Here is a 27,169-nt window from a genome sequence, read left to right as displayed (position 1 = left end):
CCTTGCCGTTATGATTCATATAAGCAATACGTTAATATATTTCTGATGAAATCAAGCCTCCTGAGTCGAATGAAACCTTGATATGAGGTGCAACTGGAATCGTTTAGAAGTTAATATCTTACCACTTTGAAGGCTGATAGCCTTACCGTAATGGCTGATATAGGGGATATGTTGATATATTTCTGATGAAATCGAACATCCTGCATCGATTGACACCTTGATATGGTAGATTCAATTGTTTAGAACTTAATATTTTGGCAATTTGAAGGCTGACAGCTTTGCCATTATCGCTTATATATGCAATATGTTGATCCATTTATGATGAAACCGAGCTTCCTGTGCAGATTGAAATCTTCATATCGGGGGTATCTGTAATTGTTTAGAAGTTATCATTTTGGCACTCTGAAAACTGATAACCTTGCCGTTATAGTACATATGGACATTATGTTCAAATATTTTTGACGAAATAGAGCCTCCTGCGTCGATTGACATCTTGGTATGGAGTGGAGCTGCAATTGTTCAGAAGTTGATAATTTGGCATTTTGAAGGCTATTAGCCTTGAAGTTAGTGAAAGAATGGTCAACGTATTTCGATATAAATAGCGAAGTACGGGTTGGTCTTTCGAATGGCACATTTATATTGTACCGGTTACGACCTGTGACGTAATGTCCCCAAACCAACTGTAAGGAGGACTCAATATAGCCTGATATCTCAGTCAGTCAGTGACAGTCGAGTAGTCAATGTGGCCCTACTCGCTGCCATTATCGTTGGAAGCTATCTTCGTGTAGTTATAGTATCACTGAGGAACTCTGAATTCATCTAAGTCTTTACAAATGGGACTTGCAATATTTACAAGTGTTGAGGAACTCTGAATTTTTCTAAGTCTTTATAAATGGGACTTGCAATATTTACGAGTGTTGAACTCTAAATTTTCGCCAGTAAGACTTGTAATATTTACCAGTGTTGGACTCTAACTTTACGCCAAGTGATTACCCAAAGACTTGTCATATTTACCAGTGTTGGACTTTAACTTTTCGCCAGTGATTATTTAAACACTTGTCATATTTACCAGTGTTGGACTTTAACTTTTCGCCAGTGATTATTTAAAGACTTGTCATATTTACCAGTGCTGGACTTTTACTTTTTGCCAGTGATTATTCAAAGACTTGTCATATTTAGCAGTGATCGACTCTAACTTTTCACCAATGATTATTCAAAGACTTGTAATATTCACGAGTGATGAACTCTAAATTTATTCGAAGTTTCCGTAAGCCTAGACTTGTGATCTTTGCCAGTGATTACTTAAAGACTTGTAATTTTTTCATTGATGAACTACAGCATTATTGAAAGTCTTCATGAACACGTACTTGTCACTTCCATGAGTGTGTGGATTCTTGAAAGTATTTTGAACATTGTCTCGTGATTTTTACTAGTGGTGAGAAAACTCATTACTCAAGGTTTTCATAAACTTTGATTTATTCTGCGAGTGACGAAGAGCACATTTTCGGAGTTTGCATGGATTCTACCAACCTCATTGTACTTGGGTAATGTGATTACCCTCAACATCGTCAGGAACCAGCGGAGGTCATCACGAGCATCGGGAACTTGAGGCGTATTCCGTGCAACCAACCTGGATGGTCCGTCCGCATCTTGATGGAGTACTTGGGCATCTTCTGGAACGTGTTCCAGCCGGTGCGGCCTGGTGAGCTGGAGATCCGGGCCATTTAAAGGACAATGTGGAAGACAACCCCTATCTACCATGAGGTGATGTGCAATTTAACATGCATTACATGAATGAACTCTTATCAAATCAGATTCAAATTTTTCTTGTAGATAGGACCCTGCCTCCTGTACCAAGCCCTAGCTATTATTCATCCAGTTTAGCCCTGAGAACTATTCCATGCTTGCGTTGAAAATAAATCTTAAAGTCGGGCTCTTTTACTGGTACAGAGAGGAGGGTAATATACGTGGCGCCCAACGTGGGGCACGATAGCTAGGTTAACAGTGCTATCAAGTAACAGACAATCACAACACTCTGGACGTGGTGTTTCTTTTTACAAAGTGAAACTTATGCCCTGGACGTGGCAAACAATTTGTGTTTTATGTGTTCTTGTCTTATGGTTGATTTTTTTATGTGTTAATATATGCTGAACTGAGTGTTCTGAACTTTTAAAGTCACTGGTATTTCAATTTATGATTGAAAATTTCTAAGTGTCGTATTTTGAGGTATTAAAATTGCCATAAAAATGGATAATATACTCGCAGCAATTGAAGCCCTTAGGTTTAATATGAATGAGGTTAACGCCAATTTAGAGACTAGGCTTACTGCAACATGTGCTAACTTAGAGCGTAATATGAATGAGGCTAACGCCAGTTTAGAGACTAGACTTACTGCGACATGTGCTAGCTTAGAGCGACGCCTCGCTGAAAATAATAGCAATCTATCAAGCTTAGCTGAGGCTAATGTTCAAACTAATGCTAATCTTGCCAATGTAGACCAACGTTTAAATAACTTAGCCCAAGCAAACGTTGAATCTAATGCCGAATCTAAAACTACCCTTGCTAACTTGAATAAGCAATTGATTGAATCTAATGCCGAAACTATAGCCACTCTTGCCAACTTAGACAGGCGGTTAGCTGAAGCTGACACCAGGTTAGATAAATGCTTTACTGAAATGAATGCGAACTTAGAATCGCGTTTCAATCAAGCAAGTGTTAGGATAGAAGAGAGATTCACCGAGTCCCATAAGAAAATTGATGATCGATTCACTGAAATCAACTGCCAGCTTACTTGTAATGTCGAAGAAATGAAAAATACTGTTAAAGACCTAGTCACAGAAATTGTTAAGGAGGATTTGAAGAAGGTTCTTCCTTCGTTCCAACAGCTTTCACAAGACATTGAGGATTTTAAGGCTGAATTTCAGAAGTCACATGGTCAGCTCTCGCAAATGCAGGCTAAAATTGTTTCTGTCCAAGATACTCTTAGGGACACGGTTAAGAATGGCATTTCAAGAGTTGGAAAAGAAGTTGCTTTATTAAAAGCTAAGCAGGGCGAGTTTGACAAAGGGTTCACTCAGCAAGCCGATCATACGACCACACAAATTAGTCGTATTTGTAAAGATGTTGGTGAACTTAAAACTGAATTAAAGAACTATGTCAAACAAGTCGAAGGAATAGTCCAACTCCAGTTGGGAGATGTCAAGAGTAATCTCGAACAACTAGCCACTAAGGTCGTTAATCTTGAATCTCGAGATACGTCCAGACCTATTCATAGTTTGATAGAAGGAGTCGGAGGACATCATACCAGACAACTATCGTTAAAATTCAAGAGGAAAACCTCCTAAATTCTCCGGTAAAGAAGATTACACGGCTAAAGAGTTTCTGATCAATGTAGCGGAATGTTTTCAAGAGCACAAGATTAGTGAGGATTGAAAGCTAACAACAGTTGCCCGATAATTGGAAGGCAATACTCTTTCCTGGTATTCCGTATTCAAATCTAATCTCAAGACATACTCTGACTTTGAGAAAGCTTTAATTCAATGTTTTTGGAACGCAGAAACTCAACACCTTATCAAACTTCAACTATATTCGAGAAGGTATAACACCTCCATTAACACCTCTCGATACGCAGATTTTTTATTATCTCAGTTGAAGAAGATGCAGTACATAGACCCTCCTGTGCCTGAGAAGGAACTCATACAGGTCATTACGTTACAGTATCCTTCTCACGTTCAAGAGATCTGAGTAGCAGCAAACATTCAGAACTTGGATCAATTACATGCCGTATTGCGACGTCTTGATACTGCTCATGCGCAGGGAACTTTGAAACCGAGCAAATGTAAGGACGTAGCCGCCTATCCAGTTCAGGTTAATACTTCTGAACAGCCGCGACAAAGTCCTGAACGAGCGGATAGAAGGGAAGAGAGAGATACTCCATCTTCACCTCCGCGGTATAGAGGGTTTAGGAGACGCCCATACCGTGGCCAGACGCCCTACCAAACCAAACCTACTTTGTTAAAACAAGAGAAAAAACAAGAGGGTAGAGACTCAAACAATTCTGACTTGCACCAACGATGGAAGGAAACGCAGGACTACCTCCATCAGAAGAAACAAGAGGTTCATCAACCTGGAGCGACTTCTCTTGAATACCAAGTATACCATAAAAGAAACAACACCTTTGGTCAAAACCCAGAATCCACAGGTGCTGTTGCCAAAAAATCTTAAAATTTTCAGAAATAAGATTGCCTGAAAATGAGGAGGTCGGGTCATTTCATGTAAACATAATAAATTATTGGCACATTAATGACGACTTAGTATTTGAAGACGAATTACCCATTCGTCAACATGTTCAACGAAGTTTACCCATCATCAATATTACCATTGGGGAATTCCAAGTATCATCGCTAGTGGACTCGGGAGCGCAAGTTTCCCTAATTTCTGACAAGCTGATAACATTGATCAAGGATCGATGTAACCTTCTCATTTTGCCGGTAGCACATGTTATTATTAAGGGCATTATTCCTGACAGGAATATCAAATGTAAGCAGCAAGTCTTCCTTGATTTTGCTATCAACGAAGAAGTGTGTGAACATATTTTTCTGATAGTCTCGCCTATGAAGTTTAACCTTATCTTGGGTTCAGACTTTCTGTCTAAATATAAGGCTACCATTGACCATTCTGCCAAAACTATTCATCTATGTAGGATTGGATCTGTAGAGTTACAGCTGGTTGACGGTGAAGATTTTAGACTTCAAGGGATTGATTTATCCCGTACTCAAGTCGATGGTGTGATTGGCGATGCCGCCCCAGTCGACCAGGTACTGAAAGAAGAGGGTGATTCCGAAGATGAAGAGGGACCCGTGTCAATGGAACATGGCGATCCCAAGGGGGAGGGACCAATCGATGAAATTTTGAATGACAATGGGCCTGATTTTCTCACCTACATCTCCAGTGTAACTGAAGCCCCAGATTACCACCCTAACATAGCAGCGGCGGAGGAAGAGATATATCAGACCTATCCGGACGTCTTCGAAGAGAAGCCCGGAGAGATTAAGAATTTTAAACACCACTCCAACGTCAAGGATACTTCGCCCTATAAACGCAAGCCATACCCGGTGCCTGAAAAGTACATGGATGAAACCAGGACACTAATTCGTCAGATGGAGGCTGACGGAATTATCTCAAAGTTCGTTACGCCCTATATTAATCCACTCACCATAGTAAGGAAACCCGATGGTAATCTTCGTTTATGTTTGGACGCTCGTGTCTTGAATGACCGACTGGTCCTTGAGTATGACCACCCTCCTCCGCTTAAAGCGATTTTTTGGAAAAAAATATTTTTCAGGCATGGACATGACATCATCTTACTTCCGTATCGTACTAGACGAACACAGCCGGCTCTTCACTGGATTTTTCTTTGATAATATCACAAGACTAAATGGCAGCCTTGAAGGCATCTACAATGCTTCCAATCTCAAAAAAATACTTTGACTGAAAAGAGAATAAAAGAAAATCCTCATAGTATTTTCTTTTTCCCTGAGAAGGAGGGATATGTACCGGTTACGACCTGTACATGGATATTTTTTGAGAGTTGATCGTATTTTATCACCACGCGTATTACTCCATGCAAGCCTGGTTTTTTTACATTCAGCAAGACGAGCAAGCAAGCTGAGGACAGCTGTATGTGTGACGTAGCCGCAGGGGCTAGTTAGATCACCCGCCTGTCATGCCACGTGCAGCTAGCCTGAACTCGTATGTTCCAGATTCAAGCGTCACACCTTCCGGAACATTCGATGGAGAAAAATTTAAAACTCCTATCATAATTGGGTAGCGACTTGATCAACCTGTCATCTTAAAGGGAATTACAGAAACGTCGCAATGCTTGAATTTCAAGAAAATCCGTCGAGGGATTCAGGAGATAACCAGCTTCACGGCATATGTGACGTAATGTCCCCAAACCAAATATAAGGAGGGCTCAATATAGCCTGATATCTCAGTCAGTCAGTGACAGTCGAGTAGTCAACTTGGCCCTACTCGCTGCCATTATCGTCGGAAGCTATCTTCGTGCGGTTATAGTATCACTGAGGAACTCTGAATTTTTCTAATTCTTTATAAATGGGACTTGCAATATTTACGAGTGTTGAGGACTCTAATTTTTCGCCAGTAAGACTTGTAATATTTACGAGTGTTGAACTCTAAATTTTCGCCAATAAGACTTGTAATATTTACCAGTGTTGGTCTCTAACTTTTCGCCAAGTGATTACCCAAAGACTTGTCATATTTACCAGTGTTGGACTTTAACTTTTCGCCAGTGATTATTTAAAGACTTGTCATATTTACCAGTGCTGGACTCTAACATTTCGCCAGTGATTGTTTAAAGACTTGTCATACTTACCAGTGTTGGACTTTAATTTATTCGCCAGTGATTATTCCAAGACTTGTCATATTTAACAGGGATGGACTTTTACTTTTTGCCAGTAATTATTCATAGACTTGTCATATTTAGCAGTGATGGACTCTAACTTTTCGCCAGTGATTGTTCAAAGACTTGTAATATTCACGAGTGATGAACTCTAAATTTATTCGAAGTTTCCGTAAGCCTAGACTTGTGATCTTTGCCAGTGATTACTTAAAGACTTGTAATTTTTTTCATTGATGAACTACAACATTATTGAAAGTCTTCATGACCACGGACTTGTCACTTCCATGAGTGTTAAAGAGTGGATTCTTGAAAGTCTTTATGAACATTGTCTCGTGTTTTTACTAGTGGTGAGAAAACTCATTACTCAAGGTTTTCATGAACTTTGATTTATTCTGCGAGTGACGAAGAGCACATTTTCGGAGTTTGCATGGATTCTACCAACCTCATTGTGCTTGGGTAACGTGACTACCCTCAGCATCGTCAAGAACCAGCGGAGGTCATCACGAGCATCGGAAACTTGAGGCGTATTCCGTGCAACCAACCTGGATGAACCGTCCGCATCTTGATGGAGTACTTGGGCATCTTCTGGAACGTGTTCCAGCCGGTGCGGCCTGGTGAGCCGGAGACCCGGGCCATTTAAAATACAATGTGGAAGACAACACCTATCTACCCTGAGGTGATGTGCAATTTAACACGCATTACATGAATGAACTCTTATCAAATCAGATTCAAATTTTTTTGTAGATAGGACCCTGCCTCCTGTACCAAGCCCTAGCTATTATTCATCCAGTTTAGCCCTGAGGACTATTCCGTGCTAGCGTTGAAAATAAATCTTAAAGTCGTGCTCTTTTACTGGTACAATATTGCTGATCTGATGATGGGGAAAGAGTAAAAAAATTGTAATGGTAAAGTTTCATGTTTGATAGCCTTGCCTTTATGGTTCATATGAGCAATATGTTGATATATTTCTGATGTAATCGAACCTCCTGCGACGATTGACACCTTGATATGGGGTATAGCTACAAGAAGTTAACATTTTGGTACTTTTGAACGCGGATACCCTTGCCGTTATCGTTCATATAGACAATATGGTCACGGATTTTTGGTTAAATCGAGCCTCCTGCGATGATTGACACCTTGATATGGGTTGCAGCTGCAATTGTTTAGAAGTTAACATTTTAGTAGTTTGAAAGCTGATAGCCTTGTAGTTTATGCCTTTAATATTAAGCATAAACACGTCATGCCTGTTAGGTTAAGTTTGCCCTCTTAGCCATAATCACGTTGGCTGTTAGGGTAAGCTTGCAATTTTTGGCATCGAACTTGGGTGTGTAAGGTTAACGCCCATAGGCCTGGGGTCGAATCTGGCTTCTGTAAGGTTAAACCTGAGCACGTAGCCAGCGTAAAATCATGTGAGGTTAAGACCATGCTCTTAGCCAACCGGCCTAGAGAGGTCACGCGAGGTTAAACACGCACTCTCAGTCAGCACATTCCAGGCTATTGAGGGCTCGTCCAGGGGTCCTGTGGTGGTGGCGGCGGCAGGACCATCCAATGTTATACTATTGACAATAATAACAATAATAATATTAATAATGATAATAATAATACTAATAATGTGCTTTCATTTTAAAACCGGCAATTTTTATTACTGATTTCGTTATATTACCAATAAAATTTAATTCAAACCATAAAATCGTTATTATTAAAATACCTATAATACAATATCGTGGCCCTTCGTGAGACCATGCACTAAAAGATAATGCTGATTGGTGGAATGAAATAAATCTTTAATAGCTGTGCAGTAATTAGTTCTAATATTACGTACACACATATTGTTTTCTAATTGTCTGCTAACAACACTACACTGAACATGCCAAAGCTGTGTAGCACAGTGCTTATGTTGGATTTGCTGGCTGCAGTAGTAAGAATAAACTATTTGCTTTTTTTTGCACTTCATATTCCTTGCCAATGTCTCTTATTCTATCCAGACCGTGTGATTCTGTTCAATAACGCATAACATTACTATTGGTAACGGACCAAAACTCTTCAAGCATTTTGTTTTCATAACAACTTCGCAAAATATAGCGTGTCCCTCCGTGAATGTTGTCCAATGACAATTGACGAACTGACAACATAAAAATTTGTAATGAATGAATAATTTATCTACTGCACATATTTTATAGTATCTGATCGGAAATGTTTAGAAATCTAAAACCGAAAAACGAAATCAATGCATTTTATTAAATACTGCAGTTATTTGTTGATCCTGGCACTTGCACTCGTCTCCGATGTCTCCAAACATGTGAAAAACCTTAAGAAATGTACGTATCTGCCAACTTCGTACTCAGACATTGATCTCTGAAGGTGTAAAGGAACGTCATATAATGCGCACAAACAAGTAGTCCTACATGGACTTGAGGAAAAACGTTTACTGCAAGCCAATCAAGTTAACAGACATCAAAACCGGCTCGTCTCGTGGTATTGTAATTTGCCGTACAGTGAGACAGATACGCGTGATACTCAACCAGCAGATCTTCATTAAGAGAACGGTGCCTAAGAATCCACATTTCCGTACCATAAATCAAGGAGGCTCATTAATACTGCCCCCTTTATTCCCGGTCGGCCCAGCCGGAGAGCGAGTGTCATGTCCACCCCAGACTGAGCTCAGGACAACCATTCTTCCGCGTATCGCAACTGTAGTCAGGGACGTAGGAGGAATGGTGTCGCTGAGAGAATTCAATGTAAAATAGAACTCATAAGGTTTTGGAATATGGGAAGAGTATTGAATGTGGAAATGCGCAGCTCAGTTGTGCAATAAGATGAAGTGGTCTGGTCAACAGTGGTTAGTCATGTGCGCTGAGTACCGCACCCACCCAAAAGACAAGGGCGTAGATCGTCCTCTAGAAATTACGAGGTCACGTTGATCGAACACGGGTATTTTAGCCCCCTGATTGGTGGAACTCAGTGGAACTCAGTTCCTACGTAGTGCAGAATTTCGACTCCCTTCAAGAAGCTCGCGTGTGACCAGGAGAAGGTATGAAACAGGGAGGCACACCCTAATCGGAGACTTAGGATCAGATCAACCAGGCAGTTGTAAGCCGAATCACTGCCAATCAGTGCTTTGAGATCGTCGTAGTAGTAATAATAATAACACTAAGTTCTTCAAGTTTAGAATTAGAAGAAGTCAGCTAGGTAAACCACTGAGATTTGACCACGCCAGGTCGTCGAATAAGTTATCATATTAAGGTTGTGGAGACACACGTACATACTGTAATTAACGTCAACAGTTGGCATTAAATGGTGATTAAGGGAAGCACTGGACTTCAGTTCTCTTCACGCATTGTGGATCTCCCAGGACCAATGTATTAATTTCCCAAACCGCTCTGGGAGCAATCTGACTAAGTAACACTCCAAGTCATATAAAGCCAGAGTCGCGACACTAGAGTCCCAGGCGTGCACCGTTCACTATCAGGCCTTGCTTATTTTAAAAGGGCAGGCAAGACTTAAGGACTGACGACAATTAAAAAAAAGACATTTAAAACTATAGGTTTGACATTTATTACAACTAGCACTTCATATAACACAAAACATCAGAATTTAACCAATTATCTTGATGATTTTGATTCAGTTTCTTCTCAAACAGTTGTCTGATACACTACACCTTCATTCTCCAACCATACCGAAGCTTGAATTTTACTGTAATATAAAATAAATAACCATTAACCCACATCTGGCTTGAATAAAAATGAAATTGTAATATATAGTTGTGAAAGGAAGTGCAAGTATCGCGTGTAATTCTTTTCTTAATTCTGTTTCATGTCTACTACAATGTCGCGTGAGGTCATATTCCCATCTTATCTCCGTCGTGCCGAGTTGGAATATGAGTTACCAATTTGCGGCCTTGAACCTGCCCTTACTGTTGCCGAATTTGCTGCCTTGCTATCTGCTAACTTCCAGGTCCTCATTAATCTATCGGTAATCGAAAACAACAGATTTGGCGAATACCTGAAACTGATTTGTGAGAATATCAATGAAATAAATATTGTAAGGGAGGAACTTATTAAGCTGCGTCCATCGCAAGCCCTGGTAAACCGGCTGAGGGCCAGAGCGAGCCACTACTCGGGCCGAATTCAGGACTTACTATCGATCAAATCTGAGGCTAAATTTATCTCTGAATGTGCTCGATTGTGGACAGTTGTTTCAATCATTACTGCTGATCTGGACCTGTTGTTATTCAGCAGGGATATGAAGAATTGCTTTATTTCAGTCGGTCATAATTCTGTTGTACCTACCTCCAATATTCCTTCAAACGATATTGTCGCCTCTTCCCACAGTCAAATTTCATGCTGTGTAACAGCAAACTTACTGTCTAGGTGAAATTCTGTTTCTTCCCCAAACTGCTTAAAAGAAGTTTTTCGTGGAGTAAGAAGCTTTTCGGTTGAATTCAATCAACGAAAGCATTAGGTTCGTACGATCCCTTGTAGAGTTAACCGAAACTGGAAACGTCTATTCTGTTGATGACTTAGGGATTTTCCGCGTCCTCTTCCTTCATTGTGAAGGGATTTTAAAAATGAAAATTTCGGAAGCCATATCTAGAAACTTGACTATAAATCCATTTCATGTGCTCGTCTCATCCAAATTCATTCCCTCTCTTGCTCTTCAAAGTTTCGTTCCACAGTATTGTTTTAGGACGCAGCTTCTCAGTGAAAACATGCTTGCGGGATGCTTTCTCCGCCGGCCATACTCTATCTATGAGAAGCTGAAAGCTGATGTTGTTAGGGTAAAATTCTGAGTGTTGTTTAAAGAATCATGTTTTCCTATTATCGCATTATTGATTCCTTTCTTGTTGCTTATGTCCTCCGTCCATAGCCACGCTTTCTCTGCTGAACATTTTCACATAACTACTATTACTACGTATATTCTATATCCACTATAATCTGATTTTCATACACATGCCTCGGTTTTCTCATGTAATTTGTACAGTCTAAACCACCCTCTAAAACCACCTCAGCAATTCCAGACAGCTTTGAGGTGATTCCACTCATTATGTCCGTTCTTCTATTCAAATTTATCCAGATCGTTCTCCTCCCACCATTTCCATTCAAATTCTCTTTTATTAGCGATTTTATCTCCCCCTCTCACCTTCAGAATTATTCTGCAGCATCACATTCCCAAGACTTCTGTTCTCTTCCTTTCTGAGTTAGTTATCGTCCATGATTCACTTCCATATAATGCCGCATTAACGTATTCGAATCTATCTTTATAAATCATATATAAATCATATATCAACGTTCGATGAGGGCTGTATTTGTCTTACGAAAGTTGTTTCATTCTTGTGTTACTCTATACAATTTTTTTCTCTCGCAATCATCAGTTATTTTACTACCCACGTGAGATTATTCGTCAACTCCTTTTGAGAATTCAGTTCCTAATCTAATATTACCACCATCACATATATGGGTTGAAATGCACGCCATTACATATGTTCGATTTAATTAATTTCATCTCGAAAAACCTTCGCCAACACACTGTCCAATCCAGTCAGCATTTTTTCGAAATATACTGCAGACCCAGTTTAAATATGAATATCATCGGAAAATCTCAGTGTTATGATTTCCTCTCATTTTATTTATATCTCTCCTCCACATTCTTCCTAGGTTACTTTTACGCCTGATCAATATTTCAGTTATTAATAACATCTCACAAGGATATGCAGCTTTATCTCTCAATCGTTAATGAAACGTATAATCAGTTTCCGCCTAGACTAATTAAGGTTCCCGCAAGCCACAAAGGTAAGGACGGAAGAGCATAAAATAGTTTACAAAGATGTTCCGGAGATCTAAACCTTATTTTCAAATATTGAACCGATATTACCGCTTTTTGAAAATATCTTTAATGCCAGAAATTATGCTCTAGATAGGGGAAGAGCACCCTTGGTGCTCAACTTAAGTTTGCTCCAAAAATTCAAGGTCTCCTTACATTAAATCTGTATCGGGCGAGTTGGCCATGAGCTCAGGGCCACGCAGCTGTGTGCTTGGACCCGGAAGATAATGTGTTCAAACCCCACTGTATGCAGCCCTAAAGATGGCTTTCCGTGGTTTCACAATTTCACACAAGAAAATGCTCCGACTATACATTAATTGAGGTCGCGGCCACTTTGTCCCACTCCTAGCCCTTTCCTATCCCATCGTCTCCATGAAAATTCTCTGTCAACGTCCGATATAATGCAGAATTTATAAACAAATATAACCGATTGCAATATTTTGTGTAAATTAATAATACCACAAGAGCACAAGCCATGTTTAAGAAGAACGTAAATAAATAGCTGCAGGTTTGAAAATTCTCGCCCGTATGAACACAATTAGTTTCGATTTTAATAATTGTTTACATTTTTAGTGACGTAATGATTATTTATAAAAATATTAATAAAAGGACTATTATAATAACACTTGGATCTCTTTGTGTTGGAAATACCTAAATCCATCATTGAGTATAAAATATCAAACATTAATAGCTGTGCGTTCATAACATCCGTAATCATACGATATATACTTTTCCAGAACTTCTAACAGAAAGCTTTAGCGAAAGTAATTCCACTGTAAATTCGAAAATTTTTACAATTTTCCTTTGCACTTGCTGAATTTTTACGTATCTCAAAGAATGAAATAGCCAGGAATTGTAAAATCGCCTCGAAGCAGGTTTAGCCACTGGAAATGCAAGTGCATTAGTCTTCTACTTAATGTGAAACTCATACATATTGCAATGCTAATAATAACAATACGGGATTATTATGAATCAGCTTTTACGTTTATTAGCTTCATTGAATTAAGACTTAGTTTACTAATACAATTTAATGGAAAACCTTTAATATTATTACCAAAAAACACAATAACTCATTATCTTGGTGTTCCGAGCACGAGGTTCTCAGTCATGACTCTGTTTGATGTAATAAAACGTATGTTTAATAGGTTCTGCAGTAATGACTTACAGTAGTCGATGTATCATCTCAATATCTAGTAGTCTGCTAAGAACACTACTCAAGACATGTCCAAGCTGTATATCTCGTTGCCTATTTTGGTTTTGATTGCTGCCATCGGTAAGGATTACTTCTTGTGTTGTACGAAATATATGTGTCAATGTCTCTTGTTCTATTTATATGCAATAATCTTGTTTCAGAACTTAACATTCCTTTTGGCAGCGGACAAAGTATACAGGGCATTTCGGTTCGTCACCTACATTGCGATATGTAGCGTGTCATTCACAGTAGAGATTGAGAGTTTTAATTACAAACGCAGAGCCCTTTTCCTAAAGCAATTCCCAATCGAGCTGGAGTGACTTGATTGCAATATAGAAAAAATGCGCTATCTAACGTGTCGAAAAACGATAAACGACAATAAGTCATAGAACAAAGTTGTAGATCTCTCTAATTGAACAGTGATTGTGTTATCAGTTTTGTGATACGACTTACCGTTTAGCCACCAATTATCCCGAAATGAAGGTCTGACCTTCACTGAAATTACATCCCTATGTCGATATTTCCTCCGGACAAAGGTTATACATTTGAACACCTTTGAATTTTTTCTCAAAAAAAAGAGTGTCCAGGTCACTGGATTGGCACTCGCATTCATACGGAGTAATTAAGGAATAAAATAATACAGATGATTAAGTTTAAATTGATAGACAAATGATTATAACTGAGGACAGCCCTATACGACAGATCTGTAAATAAGAAATGAATGTATTTGAAAACAAAATGCCAATCAATAAATTGTGATGGTATGAGTAACGCTTAACAGTTCTTTTGGCAGTGGACAAAGTACATAGAGCATTTCGGTTTGTCACCTACTTTGCGATATATAGAGTGCCTTCCGTGACTGCAATATACAGGATAGTAGAGACCGTTGTCCTTTGAGGATTGTGGACTTGATAATATAAAATTTTCTAGTCAATGAAGATTCCATCTTCTGAAAATTACTTATCAAAATAACACCCGAAGTTTATGAGAAACTAAAGATCGTAAATGACAGCAGATACATACTCAAATGCTGAGATGATGACGATCTGTTCGTTAATCCTGCACATGCATCCGTCTCGGATTCTTGAAAACATTCGGATATAATTCGCTTTCGAACGTTCACCTCTGATGCTGTTAAGGTAGGTGATAGAATTTGCACGAGGATGTACATGTAATTGTGCACATTGAATACTGAAAGCCAGTCAAAGTCACAGCCATTGCAGGCGGCCCAATATTATTTTTTTATATATAAATGAACCTGGAGGTAGAACAGACGCCCCTGAATTTAAACCAGCAGATGTAGCCCTGCCCTGTTCGCCCTCCATGAAGGAACATTGCCATCCACGCTGTGTCTGATATGCTCACTTTTTTATTTTGTAAAATATATTCCAAATTTAATGCCAACTGTACACGTAATATTATTATTTTGGATTGTGATCCCTTTTTAAATAATTGTGTGTATTTTCTGACTTTACTTACGAGATTTTGGCCTATGCGTATTAGTCGTTCAACAAGAGTGTACCTAATTTCTTTGGGTGTTATGCCTTAAACCGCGTACAAATAACATGGGATAAATAGATTCATGTAATTTTGTTTCAGATTTAGGGCATAACACACATTGGGTACAATCGTGTTGACCGACTGAAAATAATTAATTTCGTATATTAAGGCAACACCGAAAATGACTTTCAACCCGATATGGTTTTATTTACATCTTATTACGTTCTGCAATCATTTGCTTAGTAAATACTCTCTTATTCTTCAAAAGTAATGATACAATGAAACCCTCATGGATTTAATTCATTTTAGGAAAATTAAGAAATGAACTTCACGGTATATTTCAAGAATGCAAACAATCAGGTTCGTAACTTACAACCACTCTCGGAAACAAAGTCCACAAAAGGAACTTGCATGTTCCAAACATATGTTCTGTCTACATTTTTCACAATGGTACCTCGTGAAACGATTCTTTCCCTTGTTTCTGTTAATTTCGGACTGTTTTCTTCCTGTTCTTCTTGCGATTTTGTTGCAGCATCTCTCTTGAGTTTTCAGTGATGTGTTTGCGAAGAATTATTTTGATCTTTCGTCTTCTGACCATGTGAGCTTCTACTATCTGAACTGCCAGCTGTCGTAGTAAGTTAACACCTGCTCCCTACAGCAGGGTCGTTATTGCGAATATATATATAATTTGTGAATTTATTAAAGCAATGTTTTGCATGAAATAAGTACTGCATTTGGCCAACGTCTAGTATTCCTAGAAACGTTGTATGTTACAGAACGCTGATCCACAGTGTCAACGCCTCTCTTGGTAAAATTATAAAATGGAATGTTTTCTAACTTACAATATTCACAAAGAAAACAAAACATACTGGCTCGTCAATTCAAATTAACGCGTATACGCACAAAACCAACTAAAGTAGAGATACATTACTCGAAATATTCGAAGCATTTCATTCACACAGTTGCAAACCGTCATAATATATAATACAATATCAGGGCCGTTCCGAACACCAGGTACTCAATGATAATGCTGATAGGTGGAATATCATGAATCTTTAATAGTTTTGCAATAATTAGTCTAAACTTCGGCACACTCATCTTGTTTTCTAGTTGTCTGCTAACCACACTACGCTAAACATGTCAAAGCTATATATCAGTTGGCTTATTTTTGTTTTCCTGGCTGCTATGGGTAAGGATAAACATTTCAGTTTTGTATTGCACATGGCAATACTTGTCAATGTCCCTCGTTCTATTTTCATTGTGTGATCCTGTTAAATAAAGCTTAATCTTATCAGTGGTGACGGAGCAAAACTTTTCAAGCATTTTTCTTTCTCATCAACTTTGTAACATATAGCGTGCCCTCCCGTAACTCCTATACACGGTGTCGTAGTTAACATTTTCCAACTGAGATTGTGGAATTGATAATATAAAATGTTGTAATCAGTGGAAATCACTTTCTACCAAGGCCAAACTCCGATACTAAATCACTGTTTTTCTCCAAAAGGCACTCTACGCAATTGAAAGATCATCATTAAACATTAGAGACATCGAGAAAATTGAACGACAGAAAATGAGGAATATATTCGGGCCCAAGTTTGAATATTGCATTTGGATGCCAAATTGCTCGGAGGAACTCTATTTGGTGACTGAGCGATTCACTTCACTTTCAGGAAAAATACGTATGAAATTCTACGGGCATGTAGCACGAATGGGTTCCTCACGATTGATCAAGAAAATATTTTTTCGTTACCAATGGAACACGACAAACGAAAATGCGTTAGCTAGTAGACACTACAAATGATCTAGCAGAAGTAGACATTGATCCACTGGAAACCACAAGAACGTCATATAGATATAAGATCAACACCCACAAGAAAACACAAGAAACCGACGGCAAGAAATTTGGCAATCAGAAACGCGTGGACACAAGCCTGAAAGTTGGCTGACTAAATATTTAAGTGTTAATGCGTTTTATATAAAAATGCATCTGCCACCACAGAACTTCGACTGAATTCTGCTAGTGAGAGACTGAGATTATCTTCGGTTTAACAGTTAGGTGAATCATTATCAGAATCATTTTTGTGAGAGAACTTAAATTCGTGACCGGGTTATGTTTCTAATAAATTTATTGAACGAGGCATACTACATATTTAAAAGCTTATGGTAATAGAATGTTTATTCAAATAAATGTATTTACAAAACAAGGATTAATTTATAGGAAGAAGAATTATGAACAGATAAAATTTGCCAAGTGTGCCTTCTACACAATTTCGATAAATTTTCAACTACTTTGAAATCCTGTAAGAAAAGATTAGGTAAACAACTGATACGTAATTTGCATCCTGGACTGCAGCCCTATATGCAGATCATTATTGATTGATTGATTGATTGATTGATTGATTGGTTGATTGATTGATTGATTGATTGATTGATTGATTGATTGATTGATTGATTGATTGATTGATTGATTGATTGGTTGGTTGATTGATTGATTGATTGATTGATTGATTGATTGATTGATTGATTGATTGATTGATTGATTGATTGATTGATTGATTGATTGTAAACTGCCACTCTTTGAAACGCATCATATATTCTCCGGGACTGTTATTTTAAAATGCAATCCTCTCTTACACATTCACTGAACTATACTAGTACATAGAAAATACTAATGATTTGAATTTTCTACATATTGTTTATTTAAATGTCTAGATATCATTGGTTCTATTACCCCACGTGAAATATCCTTGAATGAAAATAGTACAGAGGATGAAAAGTATTGTGTATGCCAGAAAATACAGTAGATTTTATCCTTGAAGTAAGGATATTATTCACCCTCCATGCTAAAATAGTTCCAAGCTTATACACATTATTACCTTATAATTGACGTTTTACATGAAATGCGAGTACTCGAGAGAATTCTAGTGATACAACATTAGTGTTCATTATCGCTGTTGTATCAATATTATCGGTGCGCAAATTATTATTTTCCTTACAAATAGGGTATATACGTGCCTTACATTTGTCGATATTTGTTTTCAGACGGATCTCTTTATTTAGTTATTTTAACTTAACATAATATATTGACATTTGTACGTTATTACTGACAGTTTAGAAATTCAATACAATAATTAGAAGGTTATGTTTACGCATCACAAATTTGTTTACGTTCAACCGATTCGTAAGCCATGATTATTTTGTACTAAGGTCTGATAATGTTTGAGATGGTAATATATAAGATGATTTAAAGTAACTTGAGCAAGATATTTCGAAGCACTTTCAAATAAAATAAAAAGAAGGAGGTCAAGAGAAGAAGAAGAAGAAGAAGAAAAAGTCAGGTATTTACGAATGTTCAGGTCGATTTAAACCACCTCTACAAAATCATTACTTTGCAGTTTGATGCTATATTTTGACTGAACCAGGTGAGTTATTGTTCATTTCAGTAATCATTAGGAATTTGTTCTTGACCTAACATGCTTTTAATGATTTTACACTCATGTTCATAAAAACCAGAACACCTTGAAAGACTAGAGATAGAAAGTTTATATTCACAGGACATCTGCATTAGTTTGTTCTAATGAAATGATTAGCATTTGAACCATGTCGGTCCTCAGGTTCAAGATTCACATCGATATCTCGTGACACCACCTCCGACTGGTAGAATGTTCCTGCGGCTTTCGTGGACACTATAAACCGAAGGTAATGGATCAGTGTGACTTGAGCGTGATGCCTCGCAGACATACGCGATACAGTACTATCAAGTGAGTGAACTTGAAGGAGGACGCATTATTGGCATGAGGGTACGTGATGCTTCTATCAGGGAAATTGCTGCTCGTGTGGGACGAATTACAGAATGGTTCATAGAAGGCCGTAAAACACGACGAGATGGGTCTGGTAGCATCACCTAGAACACCCTCGAAAAGATCGACACCTCAATCGAATGGCATTGCAGGAATTACACGCGTCCTCCTCGCCTCTGGCGCAACAATGGAACAATGTAACGTATCGCACACTATCGGGAGTGAGAGCCCGTCACCGTTTATTTCGGTCCGGGTTGCCGGCGCGTCGTCCACCTATCCGCTTACCTTTGGCAAATGTGAAAAGTCATGCGAGGCTGCAATAGCGTATGGAATGTCGTCACTGGGGACAGGAATGGCAGCAGATAGTGTTTTCGGACGAATCCAGGTTTTGTTTGTTTGAAAATGATGGCCGCGTTTTGGTTCGCCGCAGACCGTGGAAGAGGCTTGATATTGACTGCATTCGCACAAGACATACAACGGAAACTCTAAACCTTATGGTGTACATTGCTATTGGATACAACCACAAATTACAGTCGGTGCGTGTCCGGGGCATAGTGACCAGTTTGACCTACGTGAATGACATCCTGCGACCCTTATCCGTACCCCTTCTGCACGACACCCCAGACGCCATATTTCAGAAGGACAATGCGCGACCATATATTCCTGAATTCTGGTCGTCACAGGATGTCAGACTGTTGCCCTGGCCCATCTGACCACTGGACTCGACGCCAATCGAAAATATGTGGGATATAGTGAAACGACAGGTGCAGCGCCGTGACCCAATGCAAACCACTAAGGATGAACTATGGAACCAGGTGAATGCAGCATAGATGGTTATACCCCAGGACATCACTCGCCCCATATACGCGTCGATGCCATCGCGCATGGAACAAGTTATTAATGCCCATGGAGGACCCAGTACCTACTGGGAAACAGGACACTTGCTGAACGTAGGTGACTGAAATGCTAATCGTTCCTGACGAACATACTAACGAATTTGTCCTGCGAATATGAACTTCCTATCTTTAGTCTTTCAAGGTGTTCTGTTTTTTATGATTGTATTTGGGAATATCGGCGTCAATTTCACTTGAAATGAGCTTAGGGAGTGATATAAGTCTATGCCGTAAATTCATCCTAAAAGCTATTGCTCTTCCATACTGTACCTGTCCTGGGCTTCGACAGAGTACGAAGTACAAAATTCTGCTTTACAAATATGTCATGCATGGAAATCTTATGGATGAAGAACTTCGAAGTATCAAACTCGAGAATCGGAGTCACATCCTCCATACTTTCGTTCATACGCTCGAGAGCATATTGGTCATGGTTCTGTCCGGTGAAAATAAAGTTGACATGTAATATAAATATCTTGTAAGTAGGGCACTACAGTAAAAGGAATACATTAATCCAAGAAATGTTAAGAATCGATTTTTACCAAAATCAAAACATAAATTTATTCTCTGAGAGATCATTAGGGAAAAACTTAATACACACCTGTTCGCCCTTCGTGCGTCCAGGTCGGTCAACGTAAAAGATTCCTAGCCAGCTTCTCAGCGTTTAAATTTGCATCGTAGTTTAAAGTGGGATCCGAAAGAGTTACGATAAATCGATACGTTGTTACCTATTTCCAACATTCCTGATGAACGTCTCCATCCGACGCATCAACGGAATGACACACCAACTTGAAAGACACAGTATCTTATCTCCAATATTCCTTATTATAATATCGAAACGATAAATAAGATTTGAAGTAATTTCTTTGAACTACAACTAGTTATTGATATAACGAGAATATATAGAAAAATTGGAAGATAAAAATAATAATATTTACATAATGAACATCAAATTGATTATTTACTGCTGAACAGTTGATCTCTTACATTCATATGATATGATCACGTTTTACTGTCCACTCTGCTCATCACTAATTGAAATGGGCTAACTCTTTACCTTTTTACATTCTCTTTAAATGAAATATTCTTAAACTGCAACCTACTCTTGAGAATACAGATAATTTTAAGCTCATTCCTCTGCATTTGATCCACATTAATAACGTAAGATGGAAGTATATTACATCATAGCTTACAAGGAATAACATTTAGCGTCACGAGTTAAATGCAATAACTGAATTACTGTCTTCAATTGACCTATATTTTATTAATTTCTTTAGTTGATTTGTTTTATCATGGATTCCGATATCTGCTTAAGCTTCAGGATACTCGAGTTTTTTGATATCTAATTCATATAACACATTGGCAAAGCCAAATATGTCATGCATAGCTCATATTTATTTAAATGAGAACTACGACATCACATGTGTGCCAATAAACACAGGGAAAACTTCCATTACTTGAAGATATACTAACACATGAAATTAATTATTCCCTCGTGTGCCTTTAATAGCTTTAATTCCTTTAATAGCTTCGTAAATATTTTCTGGAAGTCAAAAAATTGCTATCCAGTCATTGTCAAGTATGATCCTATCTTGTATCAACTAGTAACTGAAACATTCCATTTCGTCTTATATTCGACGACGGATACACTTCCATACACTTCACAATACATCTTATTCTTTAATCAGTTCTACTACTTCGTACATTGCGCACTTTACATCATATATATCATCACAAGAATAACTTCCCTCGATGTAACATTGCTTCTATTCTCCCACATCATTAACATAGGATCCACTTCTTCTCATATTTCAAAGCCATCGTCCCCTCAAATCCCGTTACTTTATTCCATAACCATGTTTAATGATACACAGCGTAAACTCCATTCAATACTCTTTGAATAACATTTATTATTAATTATGATTTGGGGTCTACACATATTCTCGTAACACACTCATCTATGGCATTAATATCTGTGGTAAGACTGAGATTCGTTTATACCTAGGTCACATCCTATTCCAGTATAAATTGATTGGCACGTAAGTTATTCGCGAGAGCTTGCCATATAAAAGAAGTTAATTTCCACTATTACGTCGGGCACAACGATTACATTTCACTTGCAGGTAACCTACAAAATTATATTCTACCAAGCTGTATAATGTAAACATTTTCAAAGAACAAGAAACTTATCTCGATTCTTCCGCCTTTTGGGATGGTCTAGTTTGCTTAGCTACTGCCTGCGAATCTCGTGGCTAGCAGCTGATTCTGCTGTCGTCATCTCTGATCTCGGTTGAACATCTTGGGCTGGATTAGGTAGTCATGGGCAGTCCCTTCCCTCATCTTCTTAGGGCTATTTCATAGTGAAAAGCTCGTTCATGCAATGATAAAATACAACTTGTATCAGACAATGCATGGTGATGACGTTCCTTAAGCCTTCTAATTGATTAAATATTAAATATCTTCTTTAGGAGTGGGTGATAACTCTTGTCGTTCCTCTATTGACATTCTACATTTTTCACAGTTTCATAAATATGTTTTCACATCAATCAATCAATCAATCAATCAATCAATCAATCAATCAATCAATCAATCAATCAATCAATCAATCAATCAATCAATCAATCAATCAATCAATCAATCAATCAATCAATCAATCAATCAATCAATCAATCAATCAATCAATCAATCAATCAATCAATCACTAAACGCCACTGCTTTTCTTCTGCAGACAAGAGTCTAGACACCGATATGGATGTCACCTTCCCCAAATGTAAGTGGCCGTGCACGATCCGCTGCAGGGTGATTCAGCTAATTACCGTAGCTGCCTCCATTTCCGTAAATGTGACTCATTTGTTTCCTTGGATGGCCTGTTCTACCCGGGAAATATTGGCTGGTGTTGACACTGTCACATTCCTTCCAGAACTGGTTCCCTTGTCCACCATTGTGCGCCCTGTTTTCCAAACTTCCACCCAGTTGTGAACTGTTTTCGGTGACGGAGCATGTTCTCCACAGACTGCCACCAAGCGCCGATGCATTTCTGCAGAGATCACGCCTTATTTCTTTAGGAAACAAGTCTTATAGCTCTGTCCCTGACAGTTGCACACCATGTTTTCTTCTCCTACAATGACAAGTATTGACATGAAATGGCTATGACGAATGCATTCATTGGCCGCTGTGCGTGTTCTGCTACCAAACTGTGGAACAAGACACTAGTAATACATCACCACGCTCAAAAGTAAAATATGAACCATATACGGACGTACACAAAGTAAAGTGTAAAACATACATACATGCACGTACATAAAAACATACATGCATGAGTACATACATACACTCAGTGACATTTATATAAATAGATAGATTGTACAGACTCCCCTTTACCTGTTATGAGTCCGCCTCCAAACCCCCCAGCTGATCTTAGTTAGGAATGGGTGATAACTCTTGTCGTTCCACTATTTATATTCTACATTTTTCACAGTTTCGTAAATATGTTTTCACATCACTCAATCACTACTTATCTGCATTTAGGGCAGTCGTCTAGATGGCAGATTCTCTACCTGTTGTTTTCCTAGAATTTTCTTCACTAATTGCAAAGAAATAGGAAATATTTTGAACACCTTCCTTGGTAAGTTATTCAGTCTCATCTAGCCTTCACTTGCGTACTTGTTCTGGAAGCATTCAATGGGAGACTTGCTTCGATTTCGAGTCTTCAAACTATAATCAACGAATACAGTAGTCCATTACTAAAAAAACGTTATGAAATATGGTCGGATGTTTTGTAGAAACTAAAATCGGATCAACGAAAGCAGTTAAATATTCATCTATCCTCCACCAGAATAACACGCAGTTACCTACATATTAAAGATGCCACCCACCTTCATCGTAGGGTCTGCCTTACAAGGGCTGCACCCGCCTAGATATAGCCACACGAAATTGTTAATTATTATTAATGCTGGGATTATGACGATGATCTATTCGTTAATCCTGGCACCTGCCTTCGTCCTGGATGCCTCCGAATATTTGAAATTCTTTAGAAATATCCGTCTTCGCCGTTTATGGACATTGACCTCTGATTTCATAAGCGCACGAGCACGAGCAAGTACATGGGATTGTGGACCATATATTGTGCAAGCTGATCAATTTCTCGGACAATCCAAGAGGCTTAACTCATGGTGTTTTGATTGACAAATTTCTGAGAACTGTGGCCCCTGAACTCAACCATCAGATGATTCTATAGGGAAGTACAATGTCTACGAATCCACAATTCACCACCGTAAATGCATGTATAACATCATTGTCCTATGGAGTTACTGGCTCTTATGTTTGGATTTAGAGGCCCATTAACTACCAAATAGACTGGCTTGGTGCAGCTCTCCATACCACTCTATTCTGTGATAATATTTGTATTTCCACGTAACTACTACATCCTACATCTAATCTAATCCCTTTCCATATTCACACCTTGGTCTACCCTTGCCTTTCTTACCGCCTACACTACACTGACAAACCAACGGACAAGTGCTGCGAATCTTGGAGAGATTTCTGCCATTGTGTTCTTTTTCCTGATCAAATATTCCCAAATTGTTCTCCCCTCACTATTTCAGACCCTCTTCATTCGTGATTCGATATACCCCCTTGCGCCTTCTACGTTCTTCAGTGGCAACGCACTTCAAATGCTTCTATTCTCTTTCTCTCTGAATTTTTTTTTTCGACCATGTTCCAATTTCATACGCTCTACGCTCCAGATAAACGTATTCAAATCCTGGCTCGTAATTCCTCTTTTAGTGTTCAAAGTGAGCAAATGTATTCTCTTAAGAAAGAATTTCCATGCTTTATATATTGTTTCCTTTGCGCTTACCATCATCAGTTGTTTTATTAACTACGTAACAATTTACACCCACTTCGTTTAAGACTTCATTTCCTAATCTAATATTCCCTGCATCATCTGAATTTCTTCAGCTGCACTGCATGACTATCGTTATGAATTAATTTCTCTTCTTCTTGTACTCCTTCGCCAAGTCTGTGACAGTTATATCCAGCAACTTCTACAGGCCTGCTGAAGACTCAGATAAAATAAGTATTTCATCAGAAAATCTCAATGTTATGATACACACTCCTTGGATTGAGGTCCGTAATCCAAATTCTTGTTGGATTACTTTTACCGCCTGTTCTATATTAACACTCGAGGGCATATGAATCTTCTACTCTCCGTCGTTAAAGTAGCATGTTACCAGTTTACGACTAAGTAAATTATGTACCCGCAAGATAGATAGGCAAGGATTGTAGAGAACAAAATCTTCTACAGGAATGTATTCAGGATATTCAACCTATATGTGCAAATTTGAAAACCATCACAGAATTTTAAAAACATTGCTCTTTAGAGGTATGCTGTTCTAGGCACATGAAGAGCACTTCTGACAATAATAATATTATTGTTAGTAATAACAAGGAACAGGGATGTAGTGAACCCGTGCCCAGTGGGAAATCACTGCGATCAGCCACCCGATTATTGACGGGAAATCCCTAAATATTCGTGTTAGGAGGAAGTGCCTGCCCGCAGCTAGAGAACAACTTGAGGCCCTCCAGGGCTAACAACCTTGGTTGTATTCAGAAAGAGCAATTTGTTCCAAGATAACCTAAAGCTTCTCAAGCATGATGGTAAAGCAAAGACATGAAGTTAATACCCCAGGTGGCGAATTTTGAGAGAAATCCACCGACGCCGCATGCATCCCGTTCGGATTCTGGGGGAGGATGCAACATCGCACTAAAGACGGGTCCGAGCGTCTTGGAAATCCTGAACTGTCACGAAAGCTGAGACGCATATTTAAGACTTTTTTTGGCAACGTTCAACGCAAACAGTCCTATACAACCTGGTAAGTTGAAACAGCTAACCAATGTCCTCCACGAAAATAAAATCGCAGTAATGGCTCTGGAAGAAACTCGGTTCACTGACGAAGATACGTTTGAGTCTGAAGGGTATCGGTTCTTCAAGAGCAAATCCCATAAGAGAGTAATGAAGAACACCCCTATATTCGGTACAGCTTTTGCTGTCATCACCAGAATCCTTGGTCAGACTCATATTTTGAAGCTGTTAATGATAGGCTATGCCTAATATCCCTGTGTTGTGCAAAGAAAACATATACCGGTACGCTAGTCAATGCACATGCTAAAACTAATGAACAAATCCAAAAAGACCTGGAAGACACGGATAGATTCAGGTAACTCTTGGATGCCTGATTACTGAAAATCCCGAAACACCAAATCAAAATCCTAATGGGCGACTTTAATGCACCGGTAGGACGTGAACGAAAACTCAGGAAAGTTGTTGGTCTCTACCCAGCACACAAAAGAACCATCAAAAATGGAGAACGCCTCATTGAACTATGTGATAACCATAACCTTTAACTGATGTTAACACACTTTCCTCACTTACCTAGAAAACAGACGACATGTAGATGCCCAAACAATAGGAGAATCCCAAATAGAGCATGTTGCTACATCTCGAAGATACAGATCATGAACGTTACAGCAATGAAGAAATAAACATAGACTCAGACCACTACGTATCAGTAAAAATTTTCGGCAAATCCCTCTTAAGAAAAAAATAACCTACCATAATTCGCTTTGATGCAAAAATGTTCAGAGAAAGAGAGAATGAATTCAAAAAAACTTGCCCAGCCGGTGGAAAAAGACTTCAGATGATACAAGCTGCAAAAGAAGTGGCGATGAACATTCGTTATCAATCAATCAATCAATCAATCAATCAATCAATCAATCAATCAATCAATCAATCAATCAATCAATCAATACTGATCTGCATTTAGGGCAGTCGCCCAGGTGGCAGATTCCCTATCTGTTGCTTTCCTAGCCCTTTCCGAAATGATTTCAAAGAAATTGGAAATTTATTGAACGTCTCCCTTGGTAAGTTATTCCAATCCCTAACTCCCCTTCCTATAAATGAATATTTGCCCCAGTTTGTCCTCTTGAATTCCAACTTTATCTTCATATTGTGATCTTTCCTACTTTTATAAATGCCATTCAAACCTATTCGTCTACTAATGTCATTCCACGCCATCTCTCCGCTGACAGCTCGGAACATACCACTTAGTCGAGCAGCTCTTCTTCTTTCTCTCAATTCTTCCCAACCCAAACATTGCAACATTTTTGTAACGCTACTCTTTTGTCGGAAATCACCCAGAACAAATCGAGCTGCTTTTCTTTGGATTTTTTCCAGTTCTTGAATCAGGTAATCCTGGTGAGGGTCCCATACACTGGAACCATACTCTAGTTGGGGTCTTACCAGAGACTTATATGCACTCTCCTTTACATCCTTACTACAACCCCTGAACACCCTCATAACCATGTGCAGAGATCGGTACCCTTTATTTACAATCCCATTTATGTGATTACCCCAGTGAAGATCTTTCCTTATATTAACACCTAGATACTTACAATGATCCCCAAAAGGAACTTTCACCCCATCAATGCAGTAATTAAAACTGAGAGGACTTTTCCTATTTGTGAAACTCACAACCTGACTTTTAGC

The sequence above is a fragment of the Anabrus simplex genome, chromosome 1, assembly GCF_040414725.1.
Source record: "Anabrus simplex isolate iqAnaSimp1 chromosome 1, ASM4041472v1, whole genome shotgun sequence".
Taxonomy (NCBI): domain Eukaryota; kingdom Metazoa; phylum Arthropoda; class Insecta; order Orthoptera; family Tettigoniidae; genus Anabrus; species Anabrus simplex.
This window is presented reverse-complemented; position numbering follows the sequence as displayed.